This window comes from Ochlerotatus camptorhynchus, unplaced genomic scaffold, assembly GCF_037179485.1.
Source record: "Ochlerotatus camptorhynchus isolate MF236.1 unplaced genomic scaffold, CSIRO-AGI_Acam_v1.1 ptg000302l, whole genome shotgun sequence".
Taxonomy (NCBI): Eukaryota; Metazoa; Arthropoda; class Insecta; order Diptera; family Culicidae; genus Ochlerotatus; species Ochlerotatus camptorhynchus.
The window spans coordinates 1,855,050-1,878,897 of record NW_027040790.1 but is presented as its reverse complement, the minus strand read 5'-3'; the positions used below and the strand labels follow the sequence as shown (position 1 = coordinate 1,878,897).

The 23,848-nt window shown below is 37.7% G+C and overlaps 1 long non-coding RNA gene across 4 annotated transcripts in view; it reads right to left on the bottom strand.

Moving 5' to 3' along the window:
• Positions 1–2,043: 2,043 nt before the first annotated feature.
• Positions 2,044–23,848, bottom strand: part of LOC135707044 (uncharacterized) — a 268,313-nt gene continuing 246,508 nt past the window's right edge. For all 4 annotated transcript variants that reach the window (XR_010518202.1, XR_010518204.1, XR_010518205.1 and 1 more), the window contains exon 3: positions 2,044–2,147. This is a non-coding gene — a long non-coding RNA (uncharacterized LOC135707044). The remainder of the gene's footprint in view (positions 2,148–23,848) is intronic.

Genomic DNA, 23,848 nt, shown 5'->3' with positions numbered 1-23,848 from the left:
AATTACACCTTTTCGTGACGGTGGCAATTTTAGATTTTCGATTTACCCCCAGTACCTTCCCGTAAGACGTAGTCTACGTCAAAAAACAATCGAAGACTTTGAAAAGCCTTTGAGAACTTGGCACTATCCAAATATCTCAATGTGCTGCGATCTTGGAGTTTAACAACATTCTGAACTATTAACTGTCCACTTCTAGCTATGTTGTTCATGCACATTCCAATATCAACTAATAATAAATGCATTATCTCTATCATTTACCCGAAATTAGCAACACTGTAATAGTAAGATACCTATTCCAAGGTGCAGTCTGCAGCCTTAGTTCTTCTGTGGATACACACCTTCTCCAGCGTACGTGAATGCGGAACGCAACTAGCGGGACACATTATTCCAGAAACTTTTTTCGTACTATCACCCATAAACATGAATATATGGTTTTCCAAAACAGCGAACGTGAATAAGAACCACAAGTCTCCAACCAATGGCCCCTAGGTTGAACTATAAAAGCAAAAAACTACAACCAACTACCCATCCAGCTTGTGCTGAAATACAAGCCTCCTGGTAGCCATATTTCATCTCCGGAAGCTCCGAATTTTGTACTCCCAGTGTTGTTTGTTGTGTAGTCGCACCATCCCCGTGCTTCGGCCAAGGGTGTCGTTTGTGGAATGTCGTTTTGAACCTGGGAGACCACTGCCGCTGCTGCTGCACTCTCAATCACACACAAACTAACCAAGTACAAACCGAACGGAGGAGATGAGCTTGGGTTTTGCCGCAGCTTTCTTGTGCTAAACTTTTCCGCATTCCCGCAGGGGGCTCTTAGGTTTTACGGTAGCCAGCACCTTCACATTACGATGATTCCGACGGCACGTGGAGCGGCACGGTGGCGTGGGAGGTTCAAAATAAACCTCAACTCATAAACAGTTTATTTTTGCGAGCGGAAGTTGGACCTGGGAAATGCCCGTGGCTACCGGCCGTCAGTTGGCCGTGGGAACCACTGCAGAAGAACATGGAAATATTATAATCATACTACAGCTGCCGAGCTACCTCCAGCATCATCTGGGAAAGCAGCAGCAGTAGACGAGCAACAACGGGGCCAGCAAATAATGAGACTAATGTTCTGGGAAATCAGAGTTGCTCGTTTCGAGCACGACTTGTGCATTTCGGAAAGGACACAAACATTTAAGGTTATCAACGTGGCACCATCTCCGTTGAGCTGGACTGAATCAGACTACATGTATACTGCTGCTGGTATGGTGGGAAAGAATTCCCCACTGCTTGCGGTTCCTTGGGAAAAGAATGCCGAGCGGAAAGGAACAAGTGAGTTACATTTTCACCAATTAGTTGAGAGAAGCAAGAATGCTTTTTGAAGTTGACGGCAGCAGGCTCAATGAGACAGAATGAAATTGTGTCGAGCCGGTAAAAAAGTAGGTTATGAAAAGGGTTATGAATACGAAAGTTAATTAATTCCATTGTAAATCGAAAAACGTTAAATGGCGCATTTGATGATGACATCAGAAAATGTACTGAAGGAATATTAACCTTCTCACCAATTTAATGATTCGAACTGGAACTCAAAGTATAGGTTGTTTTTCATATAGAAAACATAGAAGTTGGTGCAGAAGAATGTGAACACATCTACCAGCCATGGTAGCTCATTATCGGATCAAAAACACCAGCAAAACTATGGCAACCGATCCCCACCCAAACGTGCACAACACATTGTTGCAAATTCATCGGAACAAACTCCCGTATCTAATTGACTTGAGCAACTAACAAACAGCAATGTCTGCAAAGTTTACAAAATAATATACCTCGTCGAAGTGCCAGCGCCCAGAGCACACAAGTCGGAACGATCATCAGTCCATACAGAACCGCTTCTTTCCCATCCAATTGGAGAATATTTACTTTGATGAAGCAACATTTTTCCACCACCCACCCACATCGCATCGGAGAAGGACTTTCACTTTTTCACAGGATAGGAACCGGTGGCGATGAAAAACTGAACCAGGGACTGAAGTTTAATCAAAACTCTATACACTATACCTTTCGGAAAACTTTCTCCTTTCTCGGCGTGTGCCAATTACTTCTCCTCCTGGATCCAGTCAGTGGTGGGGAAAAAGCGATTCTTCTGGGCTCGGTAAGTTATTTACCTGAAATGAAAAATGCAGAGAGAGAAAAGGAAAAAATATTTTAATAGGCAAACTTTTCTCATTCATTTTACTGATCAATATACCAGATGCGGAGCGGTGGTGCTTTAAGAGAGGCACAGAAATATAAAGAATTGCTATTCAGGAGTTTGTAGACACTTATTATGGTTTAATATAGCATTTAGTTCGCAATGGTGTGAAAGGAAAAAAATCTCAATTTAGCGAGGCATTTGGAGGATTATTTTGAACTAAAAATAGCAACCGATTGGGTTGTTTACGATGAAAGTTTGTAAATTAATCGCAACGGTTACGGAAACGAGCAATTGTGTCGGGTAAAAACACAATTATGGAAATTATTTCTAAAATCTAGCATTTGCACTTTATGAAAGCGTCTCACGAATCATAAAATCGCTGATTGTGACTCTCTGGTAGCGAGTTTTTGACACATATTTAATGTGTCAAATAAATATTTTACAACCTCTTCTTGTAGCTGACAAGTACAAAATATCCGTAAATAGCATCCAATGATTCCAAAATACCGAAAAACATGTTTTGTAGTGTAGTGAGTGTTAAGTCATGTAAAATTTAGTGTACTGAGACCGAAAAATATGCAACTCAACGATAAGTGCGTTTGATTGATTTGAATTTAATAACGCTTGTACTTGAAAAAAATGCATCAGTTTTATCCGTGTGTAACTTTTTTATCCGTGGGTAGTTTGGAGTGAATTGTTTACATGTGCAAAATTTCATAACAATCGGTTAAGTGGTTATTGAGATGTCATCGAAACAAGAAGAAAATCGCCGGAGAATTTTGCGCGCCGTCATGGAAAATCCGACTGCGACCATGAGATGGATCGGACGACAACTGGGAATCACCCATACAACTGTGTCTCGGGTGGTAAAATCGTTTAAGGAGTCCCAGACGACCGAGCGGCGGGCTGGAAGTGGAAGAAAATCGAAGACAGCTGACTCTGTGAAGGCCCGGAAGGTATTGGACTATTTCAAGCGTAATCCGAACCTTTCGAAACGCGACGCGGCTCTGAAGGCAAAGTGTTCCGCCTGGTTCGTTCAACAAACCATGGAAAGAGCTGGGCTTCGTGTATTCAAGGTCCGGAAGGCATCGAACCGGCGTGATCAACAAAACACGGCAACCAAATCCCGCGCAAGGAAGCTGTATCGAGAGTGGTTAACGAAACCGATGTGTGTGGTTATGGATGACGAAACCTACATCAAGGCAGACGCAAAGCAGATACCGGGGCTGGAGTTCTACGTTGCCAAATCACGGTTTGATGTTCCGGAAGACATAAGGAAGAAGAAAGTTGACAAATTCGCCAACAAATACTTGCTCTGGCAGGCCATATGCCAATGCGGTAAACTGAGTAAACCGTACATCACAATGGGTACCATCAACAGCGAAATTTACCGCACCGAGTGCCTCCAGAAGCGTCTGCTGCCCTTCCTGCGGTCCCACGGAGGCGAGACATTATTTTGGCTGGACCTGGCATCATGCCATTACGCGCGATCGACGTTGGATTGGAGACGTTGGATTGGAGACGTTGGATTACAGAGACAATAACGTTGTTTTTGTACCAAAAACCGCCAACCCCCAAATTCACCAGAGATTCGTCCGGTGGAAAGATTATGGGCCATAATGAAGGTTCGAAAATCGTCCAAGGTGTTTAAGAACGAGCTGGAGTTGAAGAAAGAATGGATGAAAGTGACCAAAAAGGTCGGCTCCACCATTGCACAAAATGTAATGAGGGGTCTTAAGGGAAAGGTGCGGGCTTTCAGCGATGGAAAGGTAATTGAATAAAGTAATTATTCCGAAACATAATCCATTAGTTCATTCCCTGAAAGTTTCAAGAAAATCCGACTTAAAATAAATTTTTGGCGAACACTTAATAAAATATTTAAAAATTAAAATAATAATTTGGGTTGACCTTATTGACCGTGTATTCAAATGAACTGTCAAATAATTTCAAAACAAACACAAAACAAAACAACGGAAATCAACCGAGTTGTGTAGACAATGTGGTGAGATTTGAACACTCCTTGCCCTGCATCCGTTCTTCCAGGAATTCATTTCAAATATCTATTCAAAATAGCAGTTAACTTTTTACACACTTTAGAAATTTGACTGGATGTCTGTTCTCTGTGCCTTAATTCCGAAGGAAGACGTGATCAGAGATGTTATGCCTCAGAACATCCCAGCGGCGCCGACTGGGATTGAACGCAGGCCTGCTGGGGTGAGCGGTAATCACGCTTACCACTACACCACCGGTGCCGCTCAGATCCGACTTCTCCTGGAAGATTTTTCCGACTTCCTTTGAAAGAGTCTCCAAACTATTCCCGAAGTTTTTTTCTGATTTATCTCACACACTTAGTTTTTTTTTTTCTATCAATCTCGGCTGTGCAAATCTCGGCAAAAAGGTTTTACTGACATCTCAGCAAAGCGGTTTGCTGAGATTCAGCTGAGCATTATCCGAGACTCAGCAATCAAATGTCGCTTTTGCTGAGATCTCAGTGAAACTTATTTTTGCCGAGATTTGCACAGCCGAGCTCGGTAGAGAAAAAAAAAACTAAGGCTATTCCAATTTTTCCCGGAAAATGTATCCCATCTTTTGCGGAAGCTGGTTTCAGCTTCATTAGGATGTTTCTTACGGCTTCCTTCGGAAATTTCTCTTCCAACATCATCCATGAGTTTTTCCGGCTTCCTTCAGGACTTTCTGCTGACTGTTACCGGAAGATTTTTGCAATATTTTCAGGAAACTCGTTCTGGCTTCCCTCAGTAGCTCTAATGTTTTTTTTCTGATAGTTTCATCCGTTCGGTTCCAAAAAACACCTCTAATTTATCCTGGATTATGATCTCCCGACAGATTCTGTCAACTTCCGCGGATTTTCTATCAACTTTCACCGGAATTTTTTTGCTGGAAGTTCTTTTAAACCTCTCAAAAAAGTAACCATCAGTATACACTTGAAATTTCTCGTGATTTATTGATAGATCTACGTTTAACATTTCCCGGGAATGGCTTTCTGGTTCGTGTACTATATTTTCAGTGAAAACGCCATTTCCCTAGAATTGAGCATCGTGATTTTTGGTGAAATTTGCGGGAATCGTTTCCCTGGATGTCATTGGTAGGGCACACCTAACGCAGCTATTTAATCTTTAAATTGGCTGCACCACTGGGCAAATATTCGGTGCAGGCTTATCCTGATTTTTTAACACGAAAAAGTTGGGACCCCTTGTTTATTATGATACCGATGTACTGTAACAAGTTTGTTAACAAAAAATTAAATGTCCTGATCACAGCGAACTGGCTGCTGGAATCCAGCCGGCAAGGATGCTGGACCAGCGTTGCCAGATTGATTTTAAGCGTATCGGAATCAATGGTTTTAAATAATCAATATTTGTCGGTATTTCTGTTTTAATAAATTTTATAAATTTGCCGTTTTATAAGCCAATAAACAAACAAAAAACATTTGGACATAAAAAAGGCCCTCCAGGAACGATTAAAAACATTTCCGTAGAATGTTTGATTTGGTTTCTGAAAGATATCGAAAAAACTTCCAGAAAATGTAACAAGATGCTATTCTGGAGGAAGTTTGAAGAAAGGGCTAAGAAAAATCATAAATAAAGAGAAACTTCTTGGAAAATTTTAAGAAACTTTTGGAAAAATCGGATGACACATCCAAAGAAGGCCAGACAAGTTTCGGAAATCTGAAGAACAATCCAGGAGTAGCCATTTTCAGGGGAAGCTAGAAGAAGCTCGGAAAAACATTTCAATAGAATTCGGTAGAAAACTCCAGAAGAAGCCCCTGGAGAAACTTCAAAAGGAAAACGAAATCAACTGCTGGAAAAAATTGATGGATATTTTCGGTAGAAGTTTGAAGGAACTTCCTGGAGAAGGCGAATGAAACTTTCTGGAGGCGCTGGAAAAAACTTCCTGAGGTAATTTGGATAAAACTTCTGGAGAAAACTGGAAGCTTCTTCCGGCGGAAGCCTGAGGGTTTTTGGGTCAGTCGATAGAAACTGCTAGAAGAAGTTGGGATTAAAATGCCGGCAGAATGAGATTTCTGAGTGATGTCGAAAGAAACTTTCGGTGGACATCGGTAGAAGCTTTTAGTCGAAGCAGTCACTCACAATTCTGACATTTTTGCGTGGGCAGGCAATAGTCATTTTGATTGTTTAAAAATCGGTATAAATCGGTATAAAATCTCAAAAATCGGTATTATGGGGAGCCTTATCGGAGTATCGGTATCAAGTCCGAAAATCGGTACAAATACCGATAAATTGGTATACCTGGCCAGAGTCGCCACAGTGCAGTAAGAAAACTCTACAACAGCGAAACAAAACGGCTTAAATTTGATAGAAACTTTCACAATTTGGATTCCTTCATCTTATTGCAAGCGTGTGATTCTGTAAGGCCCTGTAAATTGAAATGTTTGCAAAATTTAATAACTGTGATGTAGTGGTAAGCGTGATTATTTCGCACCCCAACAGGCCTGGGTTTAATCCCAGTCGGTGCCGCTGGGATGTTCTAAGGCATAACATCTCTGATGACGTCTTCCTTCGGAAGGGAAGTAAAGCCGTTGATCCCCGGCTCATGAGTTGATGGGTCGATAAGTAGGGTCCACGTGTGGAAGCTGCCTTCCTGGCGTCGGTAGGATTGGTGCTCAGCACGGAAAACAAGGTCGACGGAAAACTAATCAAGGATTTTTTTTAGCCGAAACGTTCATTTTGCCCAAAAATTCTATTTTCCATCTTCAAATTGCAATTTTGACTCAAGCCTTATTTTCGAAAAGGGCCTATAAAAACATTAAGCTTATCTTCGGAAAACTGTTAGTCGAAATGGTTTGGTGGCTTGAGAAATGTTGTAGGTAATGGCTAAGAATATTTGAAAAAAATAATATGTACACTATTAAAAAAGCCACGATATGAAAAATAAGAGCTTAAAAATCATTTGCCTCAAACAATTTTTTAGGGTTTTTTTTTTTTTTTGTTTTGGTAAAAAATGACGGACAAAGACTTATGACTGATGTTTTTGAAAAAGTATCCAAAACATGGTCCAATTTTTCATTTCGCTTTATATAATGAAAGAACATCAAAATTACAATTAAAAAGTACTTGCATAACATATTTTTAAATGGCACCGTTTTCGTATGTATTTCGCAATCCCGCAGTTCCAAGCATATATTTTTTGAAAGATCAGAAAATTTCCAACGAAAATGTCCTTCGCGATTCACAGATATGATCAGTATTTTCAAAAATATGAAAATAAAACAATGCGATCATTTTGCTTGCATCTTATAGGTTTAAACGTTATTACTATACTACCTGTTGCATAGCAGTTTCTGGTAGCAAATTACATGGTTTTCATCTACCTACGTTCATCTACGTTTATATTTAATGGATCAGCGAATTAGTTTGGAATCGCTCACAAGCGGGTTTCAAATTTGTTAATAAGCAAAAATCAGGATATATGACAGCACTGCTCCTCGACGAACCTAATGACACTTTACTACTGTGCAGCCATCAATGATTTGTCACTATTCCAGCAGTCCTCAAGAATCAAGACGGGCTACGATCAGCTGTCCCTCATCCGGCATTACTGCTTTAAGGTTTTACGCATTGATTGCGACTTAAATCGTGAATATATCGAATGCCAATTTTTAGTATTTAGTTCTTTGAAACAACCGATTGCGATTGTTTAAGCCGAAATAAATTCAGTTATGATGTTCTTTTAAACTCAATATCTATAAAGTTTCATATAAATTTAATAATTTAATTTAATATTATGAATAACCCCAGAAGATGTAGGAAAAGTGTACCAGTTATGCTAAAAGTGCTATCTTAATTGGCCATACGGCCTAAATGAAGTTCAAATAAAGTTTCTACAAAGTTTTCAACATGCATACATGCAAGAGCATTGCGACATGAGTGGTGCGGAGTGGTTCACTTTCAATTTTCAAGTTATTTTGCATTCAAAGTGTTTTTGTGTTTCTTCATACGTGAAGTTTACGACTACTTCAAACAAGGGGAACAGGATTTTTCAGTAATCCAAGGAAAACATCTTAGTCCTTGTTACTTTTTATGCCTTGTTGATAGCGGCATGACTCGGCTTTGTCCACCGAGGATGATCTTAAAACAAGGAAAACATTAGTTAGTTAGTCTTCATCTATGTGATTCCTAATCTTCCATTCGTTGTTCCCTAGTTTGAAGTGGTTAAGACTAGGTTTCTGATGCATGGTCATTACCGGTGTCATTCCTTAATTTAGTTGCTAAGGAATCCAATTTTGACTGACAAAGGGGCGTGCCTTTGGAGGGTGTTCCAACACTCCGAAGGGTATAAATAACGGAACCTTTCAATTAGAGTCAGATCCTTGCGATAAATGCAAGAATGACAACTGTAAAAAAAATCGAATACTTCATCATTTCTCAATAGTGATGGAGTAATACGACATGCACTAAATTAAGGACACGGGATATACTACAATAGATCAAATACTTGGTCGCAGTGGTGTTAGGTCCCGCACAGAGGAAAAAAAACATGAAGCTTTAGTGTATGAAAATTGCATAGAAGTTGAAAATGAGCGAAGTATTTCTTCAACTATACAGGAAAAAAGTACGCGTTTGACTTGCTCATATACTGCCTGCGGCTGTGGAATAGTTCTAGCGACGTTTCATCACCACCTAAAGCCCCACGTTGCCGAAAGCATTTCCAGTTGATAATGCAATTCTTCTTTACCCAACTAGGGTTAACTACCCCATTTCCGGCCTATTAAACACAACCACCAAACGGAATGTTATTATTACTGATGGCTTTCAAATTTATTTACCTTTCCGTACGTACCATAAGAATTGATAAAGAGAAACCAATCGTTGAGATATTGTCAAAAGTCTAACACTGCTTCTTGACGCCAAACTTGGCCTACGGATTCTAAACTCGGCCTAACGCATTGAAACGCCATTTAAACGCCAATGAATTCACCTCGGTCTATCGGATGAAGATAAAGATTGATTCGGTCGGAGCACTTCTTTTGTTTTTAGGATTAATGGGTGCAAACCTTCATATTACGCATTCTCATTGAATAAATTCGGTAGTATTTGAACTAAAGTATCGTACCAAACACATAGTTGACTTGTTAATTTTGTAATTGATAGGCCCAAAATGGGCGATTAGGCCGAAGTAGTTCTCTAGCCTACTGTGTTGCTCCTCTCGTCCAACGTAGCCATCTCAGAGAGAAAGCAGTAGCGTGGTTGTTACGTGCTGTACCATCATCAGCATTGTTGACGGTTACTCCCGCCTTGAGTTGTTATATTCAAAGTGTTTTTTATGTTACTTCATACGTGAAGTTTACGATTTTGATACGTGAAGTTTACCCTCTTCAGACCTTTATCTGGCTAATAAATTATCACACTAAACTTTCATGTTAGATAGCATTTTCAATCAACTCTGAAATTATTTTGCTTGAAAAATATTCATTGTTTTGCCTTTGTTTACATCCTCTCAACACCGTTCATAAATTGGCGCCTTTTTCCAGAGCAAAAATGAGAACTCGTTCTCACGAACATTTACGTGATATTTTTTTATGAATTGATTTATTTGTACAGGCTCAATCGAATAAACTTTACAGGGCCAAGTTATCATTTTCGTTATACACACTTAATCCTAATCTTAAATCTAGAGTTACAGGGACTGAACCGAATACTCGCAGTCGTCTCGAGGTTAGTGGAGATTTACAATTTTATGGATGGGGAGAGGGAGGAGGAGATTTGACTATTTCTAAAACATGAACTTATTTCTATTCAACTAGTTATCAGCTGTCTAATTTTACAAGTATTACAAAAACAAATAAAAAAAAAACCAAACTCACAAAATACAAACTAAACTCAAAGTTAATCAAACTTACAATCTAAGGTTAATATTCATCAGGAAAACATATAGGGGAAAAGTTCTCTTCGGCAATACCTTAACCTTTTATCGCCAGGGGGCAAACAACGTCCTTGAGAGCTCAATTTTGGCATGTGGATACATTGTGTTTCAGAGCAACTATTGGCCAAATTTGAGTGCTCTAGGACTTTGTTTACCCCCTGACGATAATAGGTTAAGGTATTGCCGAAGCCAACTTTTCCCCTATATAAGACATATCGCGTTTAGCCAAAACATCCCGAACTGGAACATTTGGTTGTCTACCTCGAGCCCGAAGGGAATCATACAGCTCTACGATCTGACTCTACGATGCTCAGCACAAGACCAGCTTGGTATACTTGTCCACATTCACTGACATTGCTGTCCCCAGCCCAACACGGAACAAGTGAGAGTTTAACGAATAGTGATTGGACATGATACGAGACATCACACGAATGAAGTCTCGACCAACATACAACCCTTTGAACAAAGGACTCTTAGACACCTTAGGGATGATCGAATATAGCCATCGTCCCAAACTCCCTTCACTCCATTTATTCTGCCAGCTGGCGAGCGACTGTTGACGATAGATGAAGAAAAATTCATTGAAGGCGATTTGTCGATCGTAAATATCGCCTTGAATAGCGCCCACCTTAGCAAGTGAGTCCGCCTTCGCATTGCCCGGAATCGAGCAGTTTACGTGATATGTTTACAATTGCTTGGTGGAGCCACTATTTTATAAAGTTCGGAATAAGCTTCAAGTGGTTATCAAGAAAGAAACTGATCAATACCAAGTAAAACGGTCGAATGCTCTCCCTCAGACCCGTTTATTATGATGTTCGATTTTTTTTTGTAAGAGGATATTTACAATCATGGCAATAAATTCCAGCCTTTAAGATACACTTCTTATATTACTTAACAATTTTATTTAATGATAGCTGTTTGAGTGTTGATCCTAATACTCTATCTTTGATACGAATCTGTTTGAAGGACGTAAGTCTTGGTGATGGTCGTTGGATTTTTTTGTAGCAGCAGCTGGATTTATTTATACAACCATTTCAAGTGACTTCGCACCACTCACAGGGTGACCAGTGAAACTCCCAGGTTTCCCGGTTCAAATCTTAAAAAATTCCTGGTTGTTAATATTCAACGAAAAACGAATTTGAACGCCTTTTCAAGAACGTGCTGAAAGGATAAAAAATTGATTTAAGAAGATTCCCAAGATTCTGGGCCATTGTAATCAATACAATCTTTGTGATGCAACGCTTGAAGAAAAAATAATTAAAATGTGAGATTTTGAAACATTTTCAAGATCACAGATTTGAAAAAGAAAATATCATACTTATGAGTCGTGGAGTCATAATTGTCACGCTTTGAGACTTGGAAGCATTTTAAGGGTTATAACAAATTACAGAACAATCTATAGAATCTAGCGGACAGACCCTGAAATTTTTAGTAAAATTTAAAATCATCACTTTGATTTCAAACAAATATTGGGAATCACAGTTTTCGCAGGAGAAGTTCAGAGCAGAATTTCAGAATTATTCTGACATGAAACCCTTAGAAATTGTTAGAGATATCAGTGGAGAAGAATACAAGTTCTTAATTAAATTGTTAGGTAATTTTAGAAGATTTAAAAAGGAGTTGTGAAAAATAAAACATTGCGGAAAAAATCCTACGTGAATCTGAGCAGATTTGTATGGGGGAAAATGACAGATGAATTTTAAGAAGAATTCCAAGTGAATTACGATCAGAATTCAACAAGAAACAAAGTTCTAAGAGTGTTCTGGCCATCATTTCAACCCTATTGCGAAAGATTAATTACAGAATTCCAATAAAATTGATTGCAAAAAAAATTCTGATAATTTGAAAGAATTTTTTTCCTAAATAAAATTTCGAAAATTCCTGCTGTTTTGAATAGAATTAAAAGAAATTTTTGAAAACGATTTTCAAAGGAATCTAAGTCTCCAAAGAGTTTCAAGGGAATTTTAAGAAGGATTCGAATTAAATTCTTAGAAGGGGTTGCAAGGGGAATCCAACGTTAATTATTACGCTGAGTGTTTTCTGATTTATTTCAGAACAATTTCAAGATAATTCAGAGCAGAATTCCAAGTTAATGCTGGAATTCATATCATGAGAATTTTGAACAACGAAAAATTTAAACCTTTGGTTTTAACAAATATTTGTTTCCAAAGTTCAGCATCTTCACTATTTTCTGTTAAGGGCCATCCAAAATCAATTTGCAATATTGCTGAGTGATTAAATTATAAAAAAAAAACAACAAGACGGGGAACTGAAGAAAATTATGCAGCAAATAGAGCAAGACATTTATTTGGTAAAGGATCACTCTGTTTTAATGGTTTATTCTGAAATTCTGGTGTAAAAATTTGTTCCTATGGTATGATTAATTTATTTTTCCCGGTTCTCTCGCCGAATTCCCGGGTTTTTCCGGTTTTCCCGCTATTTTTTGAAATTCCCGGATATTCCCGGTATTCCCGGTATTCCAGGTTTGCTGGCCACCCTGCACTCAGATTGAGACTAACATCATGTGAAATAAATTTTGAGTTAAATGCAAATTTTGAGGATTTAGCCCGTATGGTTCTCTAATTACCAGTAGTGCCATAACTGGTACACTACCCCTATTTGAATTCCTCCTCCTCCCCCAAGATTTTTCTGACTTCCCTGAAAGTTTTCCTATTGAACTTGTTCATGCAATTTCATACAACTACTCCAAGATGTGTCATATGCCTTTTCCAGATTTTGTTATTGAGATGTTTCTTGCACTTCAAAGGAAAATAAGTTGAACAAAGAATAGACCAAATAAGTATAATTTAGCAAAATGTACTTTTTTGCAATTGGACAAAATTATAAAGACAACTTTTGTTTACCTGATAGGAAAACGCGTATTAGTTTGTCGTTGAACCTTGGCATATTTTTTTCTTAATCAGCACTCGCTTGAGAATCTTGTCTGCAAATTTAAAGTCATTTTGGTATCGTGATTAAAAAGTTAATGCTGTTTATGTGTTGTTGCATTAATTTCGTGTTCACCCTTTACGTGTCCTACCCACTTTTGGTGCCTCTGATTGGAAGTAAAAAGTAGGGTTGAGCACTACTTCGGTCTAATCGCACATTTTGGGCCTATCGAGATGAAAACATCAAATAAATTCATTGTTTCACATGCGTTTGGTACGATACTTTAGTTCAAAAGCTGCCGAACAAAGTTAATTACAATGCACAGTGGTCCAGAATGCAGATTTAGGTGGAATGATATGTTTTGAGCCTGAAATTAAAACTTTAGACTAAAAGTCTCTTCTACAAAGTTGTTCCTTATAGTTAGGCCCTCATTTTTATGACAATGAATTCTAATGTAGTTCCTATTCTCATTAAAATCAAAAATCTAACTTTTTTGTTTGAATAAGTTAAGGTATACATTTTTCAGTAAAGTTATAGCTGAGCTAATTTCAAGTAACTTTGTTGAATATAACTTTTTTGTACATGATAAATTTCAAACAAAAAAGTTATTGGCAAAAGATGGATTTCATAGGACCACTCTAATGACAAATTTATATAAAATGTGCTAGTACATTTGTTTCAATATTTGGACATTTAGTGTCTTCGAAGAAGTTTTTGTTCTTAAAAATTCCCTTCTTTTGGTGTTTGCAAACGTCAGAGTGGTCCTCAAATTAGGAAATTTTTAAAACTAACTTTTTTGTTTTACACAATATATACATGTGTTGTTGGAAAAAGTTGTAGTTAAGTTACTTACAAGCAACTTTGTCGGAGAAAATTTTTTTCTATCTCTTAACGTTCTCATTTTAGAGTAATTTTTCGGAGTTGACTTAGGGTGTTCCTGGAAAAAAAAATAGTTTTTTAGCAATAACTTTTTTATTTGAAAATTCTCATGAAAGTTATTTTCTAGAGACTTTTAAAATTCTTTAAGACGAATGTTTTATAGCTGGATTTGTTGCCTGTATCTCTTCTCATAAAAAAGATATACTCAAATATAGTAAAAAATATGAATAAATTCAAATTGATTTTATGCGAGTTTAAAAAATAACATACCTCCAATTTTTACATATTATTAAGAATAACATACGCCCTTTCAAATGCTGCAAAAAAACTTTTTTTTTTTTGTTTGCCCCAACCAGAGATATTAACTTTATAAAAGTGCATATTTTTAGTATACAAACGTCAATAACTCTTGATCGGCGAAAGATATTGACACGTTTTGTGTAGCAAAAATTTGCGCCTTCTTAAGATCTAAAAGTTATCTGGAGACACATTTGCTGAGAAATTTGAAATAAGAAAAATAGAGCAAAACAACTGTTTTTTTAAGAGCCACCCTAACTCAATTCAAGAAAATAGCTCTAAATCGGCCAATTTGAGAGATACAAAAAAGTTGCTTGAAATTAGCTCAGCTCTAACTTTGCTGAAGAATGTATACCTTAATTTATTCAAACAAAAAAGTTAGATTTTTGATTTTAATGATAATAGGAACCACCCTAGCATTCATTGTCATAAAAATGAGGGCCTAACTATAAGGAACAACTTTGTAGAAGAGACTTTTAGTCTAAAGTTTCAATTTCAGGCTCAAAACATATCATTCCACCTAAATCTGCATTCTGTACCACTGCACAGTGGTCCAGAATGCAGATTTAGCTGGAATGATATGTTTTGAGCCTGAAATTGAAACTTTAGACTAAAAGTCTCTTCTACAAAGTTGTTCCTTATAGTTAGGCCCTCATTTTTATGACATTGAATTCTAGGGTGGTTCCTATTATCATTAAAATCAAAAATCTAACTTTTTTGTTTGAATAAATTAAGGTATACATTCTTCCGCAAAGTTATAGCTGAGCTAATTTCAAGCAACTGTGGTGAAAATAACTTTTTTGTATCTCTTAAATTGGCCAATTTAGAGCTATTTTCTTGAATTGAGTTAGGGTGGCTCTCAAAAAAACAGTTTTTTTGCTCTATTTTTCTTATTTCGAATTTCTCAGCAAAGGTGTCTTCAGATAACTTTTAGATCGCAAGAAGGCGCAAATTTTTGCTGCACAAAGCTTGTCAATATCTTTCGCCGATCAAGAGTTATTGATTTTTTTATACTAAAATTATGCACTTTTCAAATGTTAATATCTCTGGTTGGGGCAAACAAAAAAAAAGTTTTTTTGCAGCATTTGAAAGGGCGTATGTTATTCTCAATAATATGAAAAAATTGGAGGTATGTTATTTTTTAAACTCGTATAAAATCAATTTGAATTAATTCATATTTTTTACTATATTTGACTATATCTTTTTTATTAGAAGAGATACAGGCAACAAATTCAGCTATAAAACATTCGTCTTAAAGAGTTTTAAAAGTCTCTAGAAGATGACTTTCATGATAAATTTCAAATAAAAAAGTTATTGGCAAAAGATGGATTTCATAGGACCACTCTAATGACAAATTTATATAAAATGTGCTAGTACATTTGTTTCAATATTTGGACATTTAGTGTCTTCGAAGAAGTTTTTGTTCTTAAAAATTCCCTTCTTTTGGTGTTTGCAGACGTCAGGGTGGTCCTCAAATTAAAGAATTTTTAAAACTAACTTTTTTGTTTTACTAAATATAAACATGTGTTGTTTGAAAAAGTTGTAGTTAAGTTACTTGCAAGCAACTTTGTCGAAGAAAATTTTTTTCTATCTCTTAACGTTCTCATTTTAGAGTAATTTTTCGGAGTTGACTTAGGGTGTTCCTGGAAAAAATAGTTTTTTAGCAATAACTTTTTTATTTGAAAATTCTCATGAAAGTTATCTTGAAGAGCATTTTAAAACTCTTTAAGACGAATGTTTTATAGCTGAATTTGTTGCCTGTATCTCTTCTAATAAAAAAGATATAGCCAAATATAGTAAAAAATATGAATAAATTCAAATTGATTTTATACGAGTTTAAAAAATAACATACCTCCAATTTTTTCATTTTATTGAGAATAACATACGCCCTTTCAAATGCTGCAAAAAAACTTTTTTTTTGTTTGCCCCAACCAGAGATATTAACATTTGAAAAGTGCATAATTTTAGTATAAAAAAATCAATAACTCTTGATCGGCGAAAGATATTGGCAAGCTTTGTGCAGCAAAAATTTGCGTCTTCTTAAGATCTAAAAGTTATCTGAAGACACCTTTGCTGAAAAATTCGAAATAAGAAAAACAGAGCAAAAAACTGTTTTTTTAAGAGTCACCCTAACTCAATTCAAGAAAATAGCTCTAAATCGGCCAATTTAAGAGATACAAAAAAGTTATTTTCCCCACAGTTGCTTGAAATTAGCTCAGCTATAACTTTGCGGAAGAATGTATACCTTAATTTATTCAAACAAAAAAGTTAGATTTTTGATTTTAATTATAATAGGAACCACCCTAGAATTCAATGTCATAAAAATGAGGGCCTAACTATAAGGAACAACTTTGTAGAAGAGATTTTTAGTCTAAAGTTTCAATTTCAGGCTCAAAACATATCATTCCAGCTAAATCTGCATTCTGTACCACTGTGCACTGTGCAATGCGTGATATCAATGTTTACACCAATTTTTTTTTTTATCAAAAACCAAAGAAGCGCTCCGACCGAATCAATTTCTATCTTCACTTGATGAGCCGAAGTGAGTTCAATGGCGTTTGAATGGCGTTTTAATGCATTAGGCCTAATTTAAAATCCGTAGGCCGAGTTTGGGGTCCAGAAGTAGTGTTAGATTTTTAACAATATGTCAATAATACGGAAAGGTAAATAAATTTAGAAGTCATCTGCAGTTAACATTCCATTTCGTGAAAAAAAAAACCACTCGAAACATAGAGGCAAAGGGCGAGTTGTGCTTAGTAGGGCCAAAATAAGATCTAAGCCCGTATATATGAAAGTGGTAACAAGAAAAAAAATTCCAATCTAAATTTTTTACAGCCCACGTCAATTCCAAAAGTCCCCAGTAATCATCAACATTTGCAAGTCTGAACAAACCTCCACTCAAAAACTCATTTTCCACCTGTAGGCCATTAACGTTTCTAGGAACATGATTGTTATTACTCATGGGGCTGGTATTTCTTTGCTTGTCTGCCAGTAGTCAGTCTTTTTCCAGTGCTCAAAGCTTGGCTGGTTTCCAGCGAATAAATGTGCTACCCACCGTGCAATCGCGAATGATTGATGCCGCTGGTTGTAAATTGATATCGAAAAGTGTTGTTTTTGCCGTTAATATTCGAGCTAGGAGAATATCTTTTTCGCGACACCAACGCTCATATTACAGGTCAGATTTTCCCAGAAGTTTAGTAGATGATAAATTGCGACTGGCCGTGTCTGGTACTTTCAACCACACGGAAAACAGTCACTATCTTCCAAAGCTTGCTGCTAGATGAGATCTATTCACGAGAAAAACAATTAACAATCGTCAACTTGTTTGAATTTATGACCTAGCATTGAAATTGTGACTCTTTCCATTCGATTCCAATCAAGATGGACTTCATTAATCAAAACCTTTTGGCTGTGAATAAATTAACCGAACATTTATTAATTTTTGATATGCGTCAATTCCTCTAGCTCCGCCTGGCTTTTATGGTCGATTTATGTCCCGCTCCAGCAGAGGAAACAAAAGGCAAAACCTGTGCGTAAATTTTCGTGATTTACTGCTTCATTTCATTTCCTAGGTCGTTACCAGCGTCGGCCGCGAGTATTTCTGCTGGATTAACGAATACTTCGACGACGACGACGACAACGACAACGGTGATGACGCCAATTCACTATTCCTGGACAGCTTTCGATAATATATGAGCCTTCCGGTAGGGGGACTGAGAGCGAGCAGAACGGGATGAAAGCAGGATAATACTTCCGAACACTTGTTCCCAGTTAGAAGCTTAACCTAATAATGGGATTAAGTTTCAATGACACGAACTGCGGATTGTGTGCTCGAAGCTGGGTTTGTGCGAGAAGCGAAATTCTCTGTTCGATGCTTGAGTAAGCGATGTTGGTATAGCTTTCTTAAACAGTCCAAATCGACAGGAACGACCAGCACCAGGAACTGGAATACCAAGTAGAAAATGATTTTCGTGTGCTATGGCTCAGTAAAGCATTAAGATGCATGGCGATGTTATCTGCAGATGCATTAGATAATTAACACCATGCAGAAATACCAACCGGTGGAAACTAACGATTTTAAATTAGCTCACTACTTGACTAGCCTATTGGTCCCAAGCATATCGATTAACGAACCCCATTCTAGTTAAAATTCTAGTACTACACTATGTTTGTTTTGATTCGCTATGAAAGTTTGACAGATAAAATGAGGGGTTCGTGGATTTTCCTAAGCTACGAGGGGTGCATCGATTAGCTTAGGACCGAAGATAGTACCAGAGCTGAGCCAAAAAGTTGAGCACGTTTCTTCGGGACCTTCTGGTCTTAGAGTTACCTCTATGGAAATACCATTGACTTAGTCACCGGGGGAGCTACAGCCCCCCTATGATTGATGTTGCCCGCTCGAGAATCGTTACTACAATTACAAATTTCCTTACACATCAAAATTGTTCGTTTATTGACTAATTGAGATGTTCGAAAATTAAATTAGCCTCCCTAGGGTTTTCCATAGTTAACGGCAATTAGAAATGCGTTGTTGAATGTGGAATAATTTGTGGATCATGGAAATTTTTTTTTCTACGTCCTAGTGAATTTTAAGCCGTTATGCGTTATCGAAGCATTTTGCGTTTAAAGGTTATTTTGGTGTTTTAGGTCATTCTGGGGTAGATTTAGAGTTGAGTCTTAAATTAGGGATCGTCAATTAATTATGTCACACTTTTAGGGGGGAGGGGGGTTTTGGAAACTGTGACGAGCCTTAAAAAAACAATTAAGGCCCATATGAAAAATGTGTCAAAGGGGGGAGGGGGGGCAAATTTGCTTGACATTATATGAATGCAGGTGAGTTGCGAGTCAACTAGGTTTTTCAAAGTGGGTCGATAAAAATGTCATAACCGTAGATGCGTGACATTTTAGCCATCTATTCTTTATTGATCACTTAGTATTTAGTCAGGCTCAGTGTTTGGAAAATCATTATCAAATCTAATTCATTGGTTGATTGATTCATTGAGAGAATAAACTTGCGTGCAAAACTTGAGATTTGCATGCAGTTTCACGCACTCACACCCACAACGCTAAACAATCATTATAGCTAAGGATTCATAAGATCTGCCCAAACGTCAATTTATAGCATGCTTTAATTATTATAATTATTATTATTTTTATTTATTTATAACACTTGACGCATGCTTCAATGATTGAAGGCAAAATAAAAAGCAATTCATTTTTGAACCTGAACACTCATCGGTGATTTTTGTGAAGTTAAATTTTGCAAAGCAACACTCATTTTCATTTTTATTTTGCAGCGTTTGGTGGGGCAATGGCAGCGCAAGTCAATCCAAAGCCGAGGATAAAGGAAGGGTAATGGCTGAATAGTCCATGTGGACCACTTGAACGCCATGGGAAGGGATTGGAAAGGTCGGTTATTGGGGGGTTTTGAGGAAATGACACATAGTACTAGATTTGTGCTGTAAAGAAATCGAAAATCCATCTTCCACCCAATCATCCTTTCACATATATACCAAATTGATATTTTAAAGCAACCATCAAAATAAACAGACAATATATGAAAAGGCTAGTTGCCAGTTGCTTTAAAGGCTAGTTGCCTCCCTAAGCGGCCCCCGCATCCTAACTCTTTTGTTAATCTACTTAATGTTATTAGTCTGTCTAAATTGTCATATTTAAGTTCGTTTGATGATTAGGATGTCTCATTAGCCTAATATAATAATTAATTGAAATCTTTAATCTACTTAATCAATTATAACCCATGCTTTATTGAGTACCTGCACTTGTGTATGTAATCTAAAATTTAACGTGTATCAAGTTGTTATTGCCTTTGACCTATATTTATTATATACTAGCTGAGTGTGCCCGGTCTTGCTCGGGATTCAATATTAGCTTGAGTTTATGCGCCGATTTAAAAAAAAAGCATGCTATATTGTACGTAGCCCCCCCCCCTTTTATCTAAGGGGCTACCCCCTATGATTATCTCCTCATACCCCCACACTCGCCCCCACATGCCTAATTTGGTTCCATTTGCTTGATTAGTTCTCGAGTTATGCAGAAATTTCTGTTTCATTTGTATGGGAGCCCCCCCCCCCCTTACAGAAGAGGGAGGGGTCTCGAACCATCATAAGAACCTTCCACGGCCCCAAAAACCCCTGTATACAAATTTTCACGCCAATCGGTTCAGTAGTTTCCGAGTCTATAAGGGCCAGACAGACAGACAGACAGACAGACAGAAATTCATTTTTATATATATAGATAGATAGATAGATTAGTTCGACCCAGGTGACACCTTCAAGTGACTAAAATGCTTCACTTTGAAGATAGTTTCTTACCTGATTTTAAATTATATAGGGTATATGCTCCAACTACTCTCACACGTTTCCACTATATCGTCCCACAATATTACATATGGATATGTCACAATAGAAACACGCCACAGTGGAAATCCCGAGCCATAGTTCAAACACTTATCCCAAATCAAAATGAAGCACATATAAGATTAGTTACCATACCATGTACAAAAATGGTGTTTAACATTGTTCCCTGAGTAATACCTCAATAAAAACAACATGAAAGCTTGTCACGCAAATAGAAGGAGCATTGTTGGGAATTTTCTGAAATATTTCAATAGTATAATTCCCTTGCAAACCCTAATAAATCTACCTGTGTAAAAAAAATAAGAGTGATTTGCGGCAAAACCCGCCAGTACTGCAACGCGGCTCTCAAACAAAGGAGTAACAAGTGTGATACTATCACTTCAGGCTAGAACTGTGGTTTTCTCATGCAATGGTTCATAAGAGAGGGGAAGCTCAGTAATCCTCATCGAATGCTCATGACGCTATTCTGCCACGGCATGAGCCAACGATGCCGAACCTAAACCAACCGTCTCCAACGTTCCACTATGAAGCATAAGATTAGGCCCGCACACCAACGTCCAGGTTAAAAACTAGCCAAGGGGAGGGTGAATTTTGCAAAGCAACACTCATAGGCGAATAAAGCCACGCATGAGACTTGAGTTTTTGAGTTTTTTTTTTCGAACACTGGTTGGGCCATATGACATTTTCACCTGTTGCCTCCAGAACAGTAATTTATATTCAAAATTGAGACTCAAGTCCCTCGTAGACACCTCAATGTTGATTAAAATTGTACCCAAAGTGATCAGACTAGACCAAAACAATGCTTATTTAGTGTACTAGATGAAGAGTTTCAACATGACAAACCTCTGAGTTAAACCGAGGACTTTATTTATTAATTAAGGATTATGCTTCCCTCGCTTGCCACCGGCTACGAACTGGGTGAAATGCAGCATCTCAACAAAATTGTTCAAAATCGGTTATAGCCGACAGAACATTCGTACCAACTCGGAAATTTTGTCCGACTCTTTACAGCAGGAAGGATAACGAAATAATCCGCCGCGGATTGGAGCAGCTTTTGTGTCTTGCTATATTTTTGGTAACACTGCCAATCCATTCCGCACAGAGGAGCACTGATTTTATCTGGTCCGGAGATGTAAATGGGTATTTAATGTATTTTCGCCATCATCTCGGCAATAATCTGCGATTTTGAAAGCGTTCCAAACAGCGCCGGTCTGTGTTGCTGTTTTCCAGCTGGGACGAAACGCGTATCCTGGTAAAGGACGTGTACCCGATCGACCGCGTGTTTGTGCTCCGTTTGATCCGGGCAAAATCCACAGCCGTCTTTTTGCTAATCTTGATCAGTTTTGCTACTAGTGCGGAGGGAGAACTGATGTTGATATTCGCTGATGGGTTCAGCGAGGGTTGGAAACTAGAGACAACATCATTAACCGGTTGTTCGTTTTCCATTAGTGTTAGCGTTCGTACGTTCAAACTGCCACACCGAAGAGCAGTCTGCTGGAAACTCGAGAAAACGGAAGACCTCATTATCCAACGTTTACAAGTGTCTCATATTTCGACAACGCCCTTAATTTAATTCATAGCAACACTATCAGCGAATATCTTGCGTCGTTAAGCGTTGGTCGTTGTTAGATGGTCCGTGGTAGGAGGGTTGTAATGAAAGCATCAAGCTAGGACGACTGTGTATGCAACCAACGGGAGTTTGTTATAACCATAATTAAACAAAATATTCAGGACAGTGTAAGTGGTCGCCCTCGATGACCGCCGTCGAGTGCATTCCTTGAATAGAGACCAACTGACGTGATTGTTTACCTCGAGTATCTTTCAGACTGGACCCGAAGAGATAGATACCGGCAGCTTCCTTTGCTCGAGCGACGACGGCAGTGTAGCATCACCCAGCCATTGTCACACTATCCCCCGTTAGTTACTCGTCAATTATGCATACGTACCACTTATGTAATAACAGCCACGGTAATAATAATAAACTGAACCGAAATTGCATCATCGTTATCACCCATTTCCCATGCTGGACGACACGGGTTATATGCACACATTGTAAATGCATGCGGACGGGGAGTGAAATCTACACCAGCATTACAGCTGCAGCAGCGTGCTCCGGTTCCGGTAGTAGTGGACAACGATACGGTTTAGCGATGTTGATGCTTTGGAGCATGTGCATTGAGCACTACTGGATCGATGATGTTTTCACTGTAACCGTACACAAGGGTATCGTTTACTTGCGCGATAGGGATGTTCAAATTTGAGGAATTTAGGAACAGCAGACAGATTGATGGACTTGCTGAATTCAATGCCGTGGTCAGAAAAAATTAAAGTAGAGCCATTTTTGAGATATACAAAAATTTGGATTTTTTGAATTTTGGACAAAAGTACGATTACTTAAATGTCAATATCTTTGGAACTAGTGCACCAATTTTAAATCTTTTTTTATGAAAATGAAGCTAAATAAATTTGCTATCGTTCATTTGAATATTATGTCTTAATTAAAAATTTAATTTTGAAGTCATTTAAAAATTTACAGCATTTTTTTTTTAATTTTTCCTGGGAATTTTCCATAAAAATCTTGTTTTAATCAACATTTTAATGGGATAAAAGATTTAAAAAAATCATTGCATAATTTATTCTTAAATTCCATTAAAAACTGGAGAAAATGAGCTTTTAATGGATGAAATCGGTTGGAAATTGTCGAAGTTATGACATTTTTTGTAAAATCATGGAAATTGAATGTTCCAAGATTGGCCGTTGTCCCGCTCCTAGGTTCATGCACCACTTCCAGTAAGCCTTTCTGCGGACGTGTACGCATACGGTGCATTTCACTAACACTACCAGCTGTCACGCAAAATTTAATGGGATATTTTCAACAATATAATTTACGCTAGTGTTTGTGAGACCGCTCGGCGAGAACCTACGCAACCAACTCAATTTGACAGCTTTCTTTCTTTAACATTGCTTAACGATGTATACGACAAAACGTGAATTCAAGTGTAAAAATGATCCTCAAAAGTTTTGTTACGCGTGTGGCAACTATATATTTACAAAATCGGTCAATTTCACTGCTTCGTTGCAAACTGCATACAGGCTTTATTTTAAAATTGATCCTGGAGACTTTGACGAACCGTGGATTCCATAAGTATTATGTAGTTCGTGCAAAACGTGCTTGGCTAGGTGGATGTCAGACGCAAGGTAAATTGATTTTTTGAATAACTTTCATATAAACAATTTATGTACAGCATGGTAGTGCTTTGTTCTTTCCTGATCGACATTATCTTACTTCATCTATTTTTGATAAGTGTTAATGTCTTACTTACTAACT